This window comes from Micromys minutus, assembly GCF_963924665.1.
Source record: "Micromys minutus genome assembly, contig: SUPER_22_unloc_1, whole genome shotgun sequence".
NCBI classification, from domain to species: domain Eukaryota; kingdom Metazoa; phylum Chordata; class Mammalia; order Rodentia; family Muridae; genus Micromys; species Micromys minutus.
Genome location: NW_027667990.1, coordinates 3,596,818 through 3,609,477, shown reverse-complemented (window position 1 = coordinate 3,609,477; position 12,660 = coordinate 3,596,818). Strand labels below are relative to the sequence as shown.

At 43.5% G+C, this 12,660-nt stretch overlaps 1 pseudogene across 1 annotated transcript in view; it reads right to left on the bottom strand.

Moving 5' to 3' along the window:
• Positions 1 to 530: 530 nt before the first annotated feature.
• Positions 531 to 12,660, bottom strand: part of LOC308435405 (nucleolar RNA helicase 2-like) — an 83,060-nt pseudogene continuing 70,930 nt past the window's right edge. The window contains exons 2-4 of the transcript in view: positions 8,303 to 8,568; positions 8,099 to 8,170; positions 531 to 626 (exon numbers count right to left, since the gene is read on the bottom strand). The product of the transcript in view is annotated as a nucleolar RNA helicase 2-like (transcript). The remainder of the gene's footprint in view (positions 627 to 8,098; positions 8,171 to 8,302; positions 8,569 to 12,660) is intronic.

Below are 12,660 nucleotides of genomic sequence, written 5' to 3'. Positions count from 1 at the left end.
CTCTCCAGCTCAGCACACATCCTACACCAATTTCTGGAAAATCTGATAACCAGGGCTTTTAGTTCTGCTGTGGTTGGAGGGGATTTTCTGAATGCTTAGTCTGCTGTGTCACTAGGAAGGGTTCTGGTCTTTCTGCTCTCCTCTACACTGTGGATAGGCTACTCCCACATGCATGAGTTTATGGAAACTTTGGCAGGCCCTGGCTGCAGTGTTGCTATATCTACCTTGCCTCTAAAAGACAGAGAGCAAAAGGAACCAAATATAGACAGAATAGGGTCACAGATCCATAATGAGAACCCACGACTTTCATCCCAAGCCTTATTTCTGGACATCACAGTTGCTTCCTGTGTACTCATGTCATTAATCATTTCTATTATAATAGCACCTAGAGTTCTGTGGAAATCATTTGGCACAACAATACACACATGCCCCCTGAAAGTGGCCACAGGTACCATGCAGGCCTGTGTGGAGGTAACTCTTTGAGGCTTCTCACATACACTTTTAAGATGGCTTTTGTATTTTAGATCTGCTTACCACACAGTTTTGGTGCCATTCTTCACAATTTGCATGTCCACCATGCAGCCTCCAGTAACATAAGCAGTCAGGTTCAGCTCAGAGAACTCAGCCTGGAGAAGAAAGCAAAACCAAACAGAAGGTATCAGACACCAGCAGTGTAGTACATTTGTGTTTACTGTATGCTTCTGTATTATCCAGTGCATAATCAGTCCTCATATCAAACTTAGAAATGGAATATTTATCTCTGTTTTCAAAATGAAGCTGAGGTGGAGAGACAGGTGACATGATCAGAATCATACGATGAGCACATCATATTGGAACCTGTGAGTCTCATGTGGGTGATATATGCTTAGGCAGTAGAGAGATAGGCAGTAAATAGGCTAAAAAATAGGCTAGCAAAATGAAAGTGGAGGGAAGAAAGGGGATTTGAGGAGGAATCAAGATGGAGCTGGAGAAAAAGAATCTAGATTCAGAAGGTCTTAATTGACAATAGGTAGATACAAATATTCTTAAAGATTTCTATAGGCCTTTTTATATTATACAGAAGTGTAGTTTGTATCTTTGTCCACTGGATTTAAGCTTTTTGTGTAGAGGGTTTGTGGATTGAGAAGTTAATATACAAACCTGCTTGACAAGCTCCCAGGCTTTGCAGTCATGTTTGTTCTGGGTGGTGGAGGAATGGAACATGCTGGGGTGGTTCTATCCGCCTGTGACAGAAGCAACAGGGTGGGTGGAGTGAACTGTCTGGGAAGGGAACTTCTTGAAGGGCGCAGCTTGTGGACTGAGTGACAGAGTTATAACTCTCTTCTCCCCACTAGAGTGGTGTCTGTGGAGTAAGACTGCCCAGGGCCAATAAAAGGTTAAGCCATACTTTTAATATTTACTGCTTGTCTCTGATTTAAGGACCCATTGTCAGGATCACAAATCTCCTAAAAGGTTATAATTGTTAACAGGCTAATTTCCCTAGAGCTGTCAGCCTTGCACTGTGCAGTTCAACAGTCACATGCATCTCTTCATATGGCATTGGTAACACACAGTCACCAAGTCATCTCCTAATTATGCTTTCTTAGTAATGGGTCCTTCCTCTTCCCACACATATGGCTAGACTGAAGCAGCACTCTGGGCAAAGTTGGTGGGCAGGCATCTGCTGCAAGGTGCTGAAATGATTGATTTACCTGAGAAGTTAGATCAAGACATGCTGCTTGTTTGTAGAGTTGTACCTTTATGTTCTCTGTTTTGTTTCTTGGTATAGCGTTGTATATAATAAACATAGTCTTATTTAGTTTAGTACTGGAATCCATGACTTGTTCATGCTAGGCAAGCACTCTAACACCCGAGCTACACCCCCTGCCCATAGATGGTTTATAACTTTAATGCACAAGTCTGGATTCTACTTAGATAATATTTATTGGTAGATGAATTAGGAAAGAATGGAAAACCAGAATGAAGAGGAGAAAGAAGAAGAGAAGAAGGAGAGAATGAGATAGAGATGGAGAGCACTCTTGATGTCATTGGACTTAGGTGTGCTCCTTTGTGTCTTATAATTGGCATAGGGCACTATTGACACTGTATCACTTTCCATCAGAGATTGAGATAGCATTTATCTCTGGTCACACTGCATGCTTCTTGGAGATAGACGTATTCTTACAACTACTTACATCAAATCCCTAGGATGCTGTAATCAGGATGCACTGATGGGCAGCATCAATAGCAGGAGCTTACGTTATAGTTCTGGGCTGAAAGTCCAAAATAAAAGTGATGGGAGGATTGGTTTCTTTTGAAGACTAGAAAGGGTTGAGCCAACTCTAGTCCCCTTTCTTGGTTTGAAGAGTACCATTTTTATGCCTGACTCTCTTCTCATCTTCTCGTTGTTTGTGCTATATCCAAAGTCCTTGTTCATATGAGGACATCGACCATATTAACAGGCTAATTTCCCTAGAAATTAACAGAATGAGGACATTCTCACTCTGATGGCTTTGTTTTTGTTTGATGACCTCTTTAAAGGTTCTCTCTCTAAGTAAGATTACATTCTGAGATACTGTGGTTGGACTTCAAACCGACTTTCTAAAAGCTTAATTGTGTTCATCTATTCTTTAAGAATGTCATATATGGGCTCTCTTCTCTTTCCTGTTCCATAAATAACCGCATCTTCTTGTGCAGTGCCAGCTCTGTCCCTTAGACAAGATGGTGAATGTTGGTGTGAATAAATTTGGCCATATTAGGTGCCTGGTTACCAGTGTTGCCTTCTGCTCAGGATCTGGCAAAGTGGAGATTGTTGCCATCAACGACTGTTTTATTGACCTCAACTACATGGTCTACATGTTTGAGTATAACTATACCCATGGCAAATTCAATGGCACAGTCAAGGCTGAGAATGGGAAGCTTGTCATCAATGGGAAGCCCTTCACCATCTTCCAGGAGCTAGATCCTGCTTACATCAAATTGGGTGATGCTGGTGCTGAGTATGTTGTGGAGATTACTGGCGTCTTCACCAACAAAGGGTGGGGCTAAAAGGTTCATCATCTCTGACACTTCAGACAATGCCCTCTTGTTTGTGATGGGTTTGAACCATGAGAAACATGACAGCACCATCAAGATTTTTAGCTTAGCAATGCATCTTGTACCACCAACTGCTTAGTCCCCCCAGGCTAAGGTCATTCATGACACCTTTGGCATCCTGGAAGGACTCATGACAAGGGTTTATGCCATAAATGCCACTCAGAAGACTGTGGATGGCCCCTCTGGAAAGCTGTGGTGTGATGGCCATGGGGCAGCCCACACCATCATCTTCCTGCATCCACTCGTGCTGCCAAGGCTGTGGGCAAGGTCATCCCAGAGCTGAATGGGAAGCTCACTGGCATGGCCTTCCATGTTCCGACCCCAATGTATTTGTTGCTGCCTAGAGAAGCCTGCCAAGTATGATGACATAAAGAAGGTGCTGAAGCAGGCAGCCGAGGGGCCAATAAAATGGATCCTGGGATACATTGAGGACCAGGCTGTCTCCTGTAACTTCAACAACAACTCCCACTCTTCCACCTTTGATGCTGGAGCTGGCATTGCTCTCAATGACTTCTTTGTGAAGATCATTTCCTGGTATGACTACAGCAATAAGGTGGTGGACCTTATGGCCTACATGGCCTCTAATGAGTAAGAAACTCTGAACCACCTATCCCCCAGCAAGGACACTGAGACCTAGAGAGAGTCCCTCAGATGCTGAGGAGTCCTTTCCTGACTTGGCCCCAATACTGAGCATCTCCCGCACAACTTCTATCCAAGACCGTCATAATCATAGGAGGGGCCTAGAGAAACCTCCCTACTCTCTTGAACACCATCAATAAAATTCCGCTATACCCCACACATGAAAGAATGTCATATATGGAGATGAATAGATGTCCATTTCAGTCAAGTTACAATCACCTGTAACTCCAGCTCCAGGGAAATCTGTGACATAGATTTGCACAAATGCTAATACTTAAAAATGACAAAATAAAATTTAAAATAGAAAGCCATGCATGTACACAAATATTTTGATCATATTGGCCTCCTCTAAGTTGTATCAGACCCTCAATACACATCACATGCCCCATTTAACCTCATATTCTCTTCATACAAAAAAAACCCACTTATAAACCATTGTGTCTAATTAAAGCTCTCCATACACACATGGATATAGGGGCAGTCACTGCAGCATGGACAACCAACCATGGGCCACACTCCCTTAGCAATCATCAAGTGCCAACAGTTCTCTTCCAGGTGTGGTCCTTATGGTTCCCTTCCCCCACACATTATGTAATGGTATTGGCTTGATGTTGTGTATGTCTCGAGGAGGCAGTCACAGCTCCTGTGTGTTCACATCCAGAAATATCTGCATAGCAGAACTGGTCTTAAAATCTTTACACCCACACTTCCATGATGCTCACCTTAGGGAACTGTAATATAAATGTCCAATTTGGAACCGGAAACTCAACAGTCACTTATTCTCTGGAATTTGTCTGTGAGTCTTTGTGTTAACCTATGTACTCTGTAATACGGATCATGTCTACTGAGGAGTGAAAGCTGCACTAACCTATAGAAACAAGGCTAAGTATTTAGAAGGCAGTTTGATGTAATTTGCATTGACCTGAAGAACAGAAGTTAGGTTTCCTTTAGGGTATATGAGCATCACAGCCATGGGTTCTTGGTAAAATTTCCATAGCAGGTATAAGTTCCTTCCTCTGTAGTGGCCTTAAATCCAAACAGAAGTTAGTTGGTTACCCACATAGCTTTTATGCTATCAATGAGCATATCATAGTAGGCTAGTTATTGAATCTCATGGAGTTCACAGCTAGGTAGGTCTTTTGATGATTTTTTCTTTACCTCAACAGCCTGTATAGTACTTCTGGCATGGTGCAAGCTATTCTGTAGTGAGGAAGCCTCTAGATTACTATCAGCTTGATTTCTCCTGTTCTGTGATGAAAGCTTATAATGTCTCCAGCAACGAGTTCTTACCACCAAGTTCCTGGGGGTGACCAAGAGTAATGGTAACTGAATTGTCTGTATTGTTTATGGGGATCTACTTGATACCCCTGATAAACAGAAGGTATTCTCACTTGACATTATTTTCTTTGTCAATAGATAGATTCTGCTCCATTTACTTTAAATTGAATCATTAAGTGCCTTATTCACAGGAACAGTCAAAAGATTTTATTTGGATAAAGTAAATCAACATAAATGTTCACATATAGTAAGTGATCAATATATGCAAGGTTTTGGTATAAGTATTTCTTATGCATAAATATACTTGTCCATGTAAGGAAGAGAGAAAGAGAGAGAGAGAGAGAGAGAGAGAGAGAGAGAGAGAGAGAGAGAGAGAGAGAGAAAGAGAGGGAAAGAGAGAGAGAGGTTAAACCTATGCAGGCTGATACACAGGTAGCAAAGCTCAGGATTCAACCCTCGAAAGGGTGCTGTAAGGGACTATGCATCTGACCATTTACCCTCTACTGCTTCTCCTAAGGCTGTGTGAGGTCACATTAATGCTTGAATATTGTGGGAACTGAAGTGCTTTTCATTGATGCTCACCTGCTCAATACTTAAACAGTTGTTTCCCAGTTGTTAGCAATGTTTGGGGAGGCATAGGAGGTGTGGCCATGCTAACCATAGTTTGTCACAACAGGTGGTCTTTGTGAGTTTAAAGCCTCACATGATCTCCAGTTTTCTCTCTCTAATTCCTGCTTTCAATGGAACATTGAGCTTTTAGCTTCTTTCTCTGACCATCAGGCCTGCCTACTTGCCAAGTCTTCCTTGCATGGACTTCCTTGCATAACAGACACTTATTCCTCTGTAACGATGAGTCAGAATGAACTTTTTCTTCTATAAGCCGCTTTTGGTTGTGGTGTTTTTTTCACAGCAACATAAATGTTATCAATATTGGGTCCTAAAAACATTTAAAAGAGAACAAGTTTTTAGTGAAGGAAAATATCATTTTGTAAAGATCTAAATGTATCACCCTAGAGCAATTTAACAGGAACTGTGACAAAGGGCCCAACCATCTCTCCAGATGGTAATAAGCAAAGCAAGAACATTTATACCTCTTTCTTTAATTAATAACCTCATTATGTTGAGACAAGGTGAAAAGTAAAAGTTGTTGCTAATGAGCTCACACTGGTGAATTGTGGTAATAATATAGTTATTATGACTGATGTCTTACAAATTCAGCTCCATATTGGTCAGAATACTTAACTGACAACATAACAAAGAGTTTTAAAAAGCTAGTGCATGTGTAGTAGAGAAAGACGATCAAAGGAAGGTTCAAAACAGGAGAGCTGGTCACTAGATATGTAAAGGAAAGTTATAAACCGAAAGAGGTTCAGACCCCAAGGTTGTCTTGCTGCTTAAAGGAAAAAAGAAATTTCTGGATAGAAGACATAGTCAGGGTTTGATCAGGTAGAGATTATTCTTTTTCTTTCTTTTTAAAATCAATTACTTAGATATTCTATGTATTTACATTTAAAATGTTATCCCCTTCCTCTCTCCTATTCCCCTCCCCCCTCTCCTTGCTTCCATGAAGATTCTCCCATTCCCTACCAGCTACCCCACCTCATTGCCTGTTAATGACTCCTTGACATACATTTTCCAGGGCCAAGCAGGGCTCCACTTGTCTCCATGATGCTCTCCTGCTGAGCAATGTTCTGGATGTTTACAGACTAGGACAGGGAAGTATATTCCATTACTGACTAGTAATACCCAGTAGCTCACAGATAACAAACAAACAAACAAAAACTGCAGGGACAAAAATGGAGAAGAGACTGAGGGAAAGGTGGCCCAACACTGACCCAAATTGGGATCCATCTCAAGGGGAGGCTTCAAGGCCTGACACTGTGCTGATGCTATGGTGTACTTACAGACAGGAGCTTAGCATGCCTGCCCTCTGAGAGGCACAACTAACAGCTGACTAGTACAGAAGCTGATACTTACACACAACCAGTAGCCTGAAGTTGGGACCTCTGTGGTTAAATTAGGGAAAGGATGGAAGAAGTTGAGGAAGGGGCAACTTCACAGGAATACCAGGATTCTCAACAAACCCGAATCACTGAGATCTCTCAGACACTGAGCCACCAACCAGGCAGCATAGTCTAGGCCTGTAACATATACACAGCAGAGGACTGTCTGGTCTGGTCTCAATGAGAGACTTTAGGCCCCAGGAAGTGGAGAGGTTTGGTGAGTTGTCTGTGTGGGAAAGGGTGGGAACATCATTTTGGAGATGGGGGACGAAAATTAGGATGAGGAACTGACAGAGCACAGAACAAGGGGAATAAAGACTGAACTATAAAAATATTAAATATTATATTAAATATATTATTATTATTAACTGAAAAAGGCAAGGATGGACACCAGGGAGCCCTGGAAGTTAGAGAGAGAGACAGCAAAAGCCATAGCTGGGGTGTGATTCTGGAGTCAAGTGTCAAGAGATTCTGGGGTGAAGGCACTGTATAAGGAGCTAGCTGGAAACAGGAAAAAATGTATCAGAAAGGATGATAGAAACATCTCATTCATATATGCTTGAGAAGGAAAATGACCGTTCTTTTTATTTTTTCATTTTCAAGGTCCACCACCGTTGCCAAAGTTTTGAGAAGGAAATAAAGCCACCCTTTGCTTTGTTCCCCTTAAAATCGAAGACAGACTGGACTCTGCTCAGAGCCACTGTCAACCCGTGCCTCATCTACCCTCCAATGCATCTGACCTGCACAGAGGACAGCCCTGCAATCCCAAGTGAAACATGACCACTTCCTACCACTGGGCCCTCTGGAAATGTGGCCAGGCTAGTGTGCCTTTAGTTCCTTCTCCAGCTGAGGTTGAGCATCTGGAAAGCCAGCAGGGTGAGCACGCAGAGCGCTGAGTGGTGTGAAGGAAAGAAAGAATGTTCAGTAGGGTCAAGCATTTATAAGCAGTAACACTGGATCATTTGCTTGTTCCTGGGCCTCTCATGAAGTCGCAGAAAGTGGTGACCGACCCTCTCCAGCCTCCATGTGACCTCACGCACATGGTCAGCCTGGGCCAGTGACTGCAGCTGCTCCTGTAGCTCCTCCACTCAAAGTGGTGATACCTGAGCGTGCAGGGAGGCCCAGGTATCTCCGTTGTCCTCAGCCTGGCACATGGACTGCCCCAGGATGTGTAGCTGCCACACCAGGAACACAGCAGCACACAACCGCAAGTGCACTTCTCACAGGCTGGGCCCTGTGGGTGTGTGCAGGGTCTTGGGGCAGCCTGGCCACAGGGTTCCAGAACACTGCCTACAGCCACTGCCTACAGCGCAGGCGCAGCAGGGCCCAATCCCAGCGTTCATAGGACAGCGCAGGCGCATGGGCCCTGCACAGGCTCCTGGCAGCACAGGGTCTGGAGGCTGAGGCCTTGGGTACTGGATGGCATCGGACACTGGGAAGGGCCAGCACTGAGGCGGAGGCTGTGGGTAGCACCAGGTAGAAGGCACTACAACCACCTTTGTGTCAGGAGGATTTTTTGGGGCGCTGGGCTGTAGAAGAAGGGGGCGGTTGCCTTCCGGAAGGGGCAGGGTCACTGGGGAAGAGGAGGCAGGAAAACCTGACAAGGCAGTGGTAAGGGCAGGGGGGCTAAATGGAGCAGAAGGAGGTGACTCATGGGGTAGGGGTGTCCCTGATGCCTCTGGGCTAAGAAAGGTGGCTGGGCCACTTCTGTAGTGAGGCTGCTTCCAGCAGTGTCAGTAATCTGTGCACTTCTCGATCTCTCCATTTCTTAATGCAAAAATAATTTCGTTATACTCTCTTTCCCTTGGAGACATGATTATATTATTTATTTCTAAGATTTTTTTTTATACGCAGGTTCGTATTTTTTATTGTTTTCAGGTTGGGGCTTATTAATGCCACCACATCTCAGTGACAGTGTTCAATTTCCCTTTCTGTCTTTGCAGGCTTCCAGGGCCAGCACATGTCTATGGCATTTATCTTCTATCTTTGTGCTTCGTCCAGTAGGCTGTCCTTGCAGGTTTCTGGGCTAGAGCTTCTCTTTGCGCTGCATCTGCTGCCCAGTCTGGGAAGGTAGACCAGGCTCTCAGAATGCCACTGCGTTGTTTTGTCTAGGGGCCATGGCAGGCTCTTGTCACAGGCAAGTGCTGGTTTTTGACAGGCCCGGGCTGCTCAGCTCCTCTGCTGCACCAGGGAAGTGCATTAAAGCTGCAGCCAGAGAGAGAGCTTTGGTCAGCTCTGCACCCTCCAGCTCTTTTAGCTCATGAACCTCCAGTTAGAGGAGCAGCACATGGGAGGTGCAGTGAGGGTCCAGTAGAATGACCATTATTTTCTCCTCATCAGGTTATTAGTATGTTTGTTTGTTTATTTTAGAGCAGCCTTCTACAATACCTCTCTGTTTTTTCCTGCACCTTTTCTAGGAAACTGACTTCTAACCAAGAGTTCTCAAGCTTTAAGGCTTGATTCTATCCTGACATTCAGTGTGCTATTGGTGACTACTGCCTTCTACCCAGGCTCATTGTTCCAGAATAACAACTCTTAGACTTAATAACTTAAATGTCTATCCCATAAGCACTCGCTTATTCACAGACTACTTAATAACTCATATAACTTGTTTATTCTAGTTAATATCTGACACAGTTTTGGCTACCTGTCCTCAGTCTGATGAGTCTGACTTGCTCAGAATTCAGGGTCAACATAGTGCTCTTGCCTCTTCCAGGATTCATTCATTCATCTCACTTGCTAGTGGTTCTTTATTTCCTGCCTCAGTCAATAGAACATAAGCTGTATATTGTCAGGTGATATGTGTACAGATATGCAGAGAGTTTGTCTACAAATAAGCTTTGTTAAAGCTACATTCACAGGCTTCTGATTTTGTGATCTGGAGCAAGAAAATCCATGGAATGTGGAGACCTTGACCCTCTCTACAGTAACTCTTTCTTCTGTTCTAGAGTCTTGCTTCTAGTGTGCATTAAAGGACCTCATTGTATTTGAAAACTAGAAATAAAAAGAGTCTTCTAGATTATCTTTGGGATGAACATACTCATCTTTGGAGAAGCACTGAGGTGTCCTTGCACTCCCCTCCAGGCTCCTGTCCTGCATCTCCAACACAGGGCGTTTTGCAAAACCACTGAGTTGACCCCTTTCAGATAGGAGAATGGAGTTTTAGAACTCCCGTGTAAACTTGTGAGATGATTGCCATTAAGTCAGTTTTTCAGGGAATATGAGGATACCACCTAGAGAACTGCTTGAGCCTCTGGTCTGCATTGGGGGTTCTCCAGTTATTTCTGTCTCTTACTTTCTGAGACACTGCTCCTTTTGTGGGACAGATCTCATTCTGGACCAGATATCACTCTGTCTTTGTGACAAAAATAAACCAGCTCATAAGCACTAGGGTAAAATGAGGGACCAAAATATAACAAACACTCTGTCCTATTTCCCAACCCTGGTTCTTGTCATATTCTTCTTCAGAGACAGGACCGATCAAGCAATGGACTAGGGTGTTTAGTTGTTTATCAATTGCAAATCTCTTGCTTATTCTCTTAGTGTAAATGTAGTCTCTCAGGCTTACTGCTCATTGTGGTAACATAAACCTAGTATGAGAAGGTTGTACCCTTCGTATGGTCTTATCAAGGCCTAAAATATTTTTCACCTCTGAGACTTACTTTGTCATAAACTCACCCCTTCATCGTTCTCTCTGATATCTCTAAATCTCTCAGTAAAACTGCTTCCTTTTCTTCTTTTCTCGCCATCCACTGCTCTCTCTTAAGTGGTCCCCCCTTTATTCTTATGAGAATGTGTCATAACCTATTCTGTCAAATGCTTCTCTGAATCATCACTTTTTCTGCTACTCAGCTATATCTAGCTTTCAAGCTTGGTGCTACCTTCTACATTACCTTTGTCTTTTGGGATTAAAGATATGTATTGGGGTGAATCATATCACTACTAGGAACACTTTTTACCAGGAAACATTACAACCTCTGGTTTCAGTGTGTAATCAAATATCTGCAAGAATTCATGGACAGAGGGACTGCCCAATTCAGCTGTTTGTTTTCCTTTTTGTACACTATGCCTGTGATCAATGACATGGCCAAAACCATGTTAGGGGAGAAATGGTTGGTTGAGTTTTAAAAGCATCACAAAACCCTACACTGAGTAAAAAGTCAAGCAGAAAGGAAGGCAAGAAACATGTAAGAAATTTTCTCATCTGCATTTTCTCTCTGGTTTCATTTAGCTTGCCTTCTTATATGACCAAGAACCACTGCTTAACGTTGCTGCTACCCACAATGTTCTATAAGGACCTACCTCATCAACGATCAAGAAAAGAGCCTGTAGACATGACCAAAGGACAAAGAGTAGAGGTAATTTATTTGTTGAGTTTTTTTCTGTCCTTTCTTCTTTTGTGACAAGTTGACAAATCCATCTACTAGTCTTGATTTCTCTCAATGTGAGTCATTTTCTTTTTCACTAAGTAGACTGAGAAGAGCCCTTGTTCTTTGAAACAGTGGATGGCCCAATGATAGCCTTCTACTTGGTATTTGCTTGTTTGTTATTTCGTTTTGGCAGATTTATGGTTGATTTTCCTCGTAAATATAGAAGGTTGATGGAAAATGGTACAATGAATTCTTATTCCTTTCCAAAATGAAGACAGTTTATGATGGCAAGTTGGACAGTTCAGAAGTCTCTCTCTGTAAGGAAGCAGGGAAGGAAGGGAAACTATCAAAAAGAAGGGAAGTCCTGTGGGAATTGACATCAGGAAGTGCGATGGAGTCCACTGTGGGAAGATTTCCCTTTTCCACTACTCACTGACCAAAGGGTTTACTAAAACTCAGCTTCTGGCCATTGTTTGGGGATTTGTTACTTTTCGTGCAACCTCCTGTTGGCAGTCCCCTAAAGTTCCTACCTCCTCCTCTCTGTCCCTGACCCTGTGCCTGGAAGTTCCTGCTTCTACCCTGCTCTCCCATGAAAGCACCATGGGTGCCATCCTGACCACTGCCACCTTGATGTCCTTCAGAGTGTCCTTCCAGCTCTGACTGCTGAGTCACAGCAGTGAGCTGACAATATCTAGAATCATGCCAGGTCTCCAGTATTTCTGCACCTGCTTCAGTGCAGACATCCAATGGGACTCAGTTTATTTTCAGGCGCATCACCCCTATCCCTTATCATCAATGCTCTCCCTAGCTGCTCCTTAAGTTCTTTCCAAGCATCACTAACAGGGGGCATCTCAATGGAGCACTGCAGGAACATGGTTACATAGCACCCTTATGAGTTGATCAGGAAGCATGCTTGACAGATGTGGTCCCTGATATGTAGGCCTGAGCAGCTGCTGGGCCTCACAGCTCCCTTCTCCTCAATGAGCTTCTCATCTGACAGCTTGAAATGGCTAGTGGCAGTGGGAGGCACAGAATCCAAAAGCTTGATGGCATCTTTGCTAGAGACATTTATGATTTCTGTTGTGGAAGGAACACCTATGTGTTCAAATTTAATTCTAGCTTTCCTCTCCACTTGTGCTAACTGGTCCTCTTCTTTGTGAGATAAAAGCAGATGTAAATCCCTGAACTTCCAGCTTTGCCTGTTCACCCCAGAGATGAATGTAATACTCCACATCCTTTGGTGAACAGCTCTGAACAGCCAAGACTACTTCAGGGATCTAACCCAGGGGGCAGCT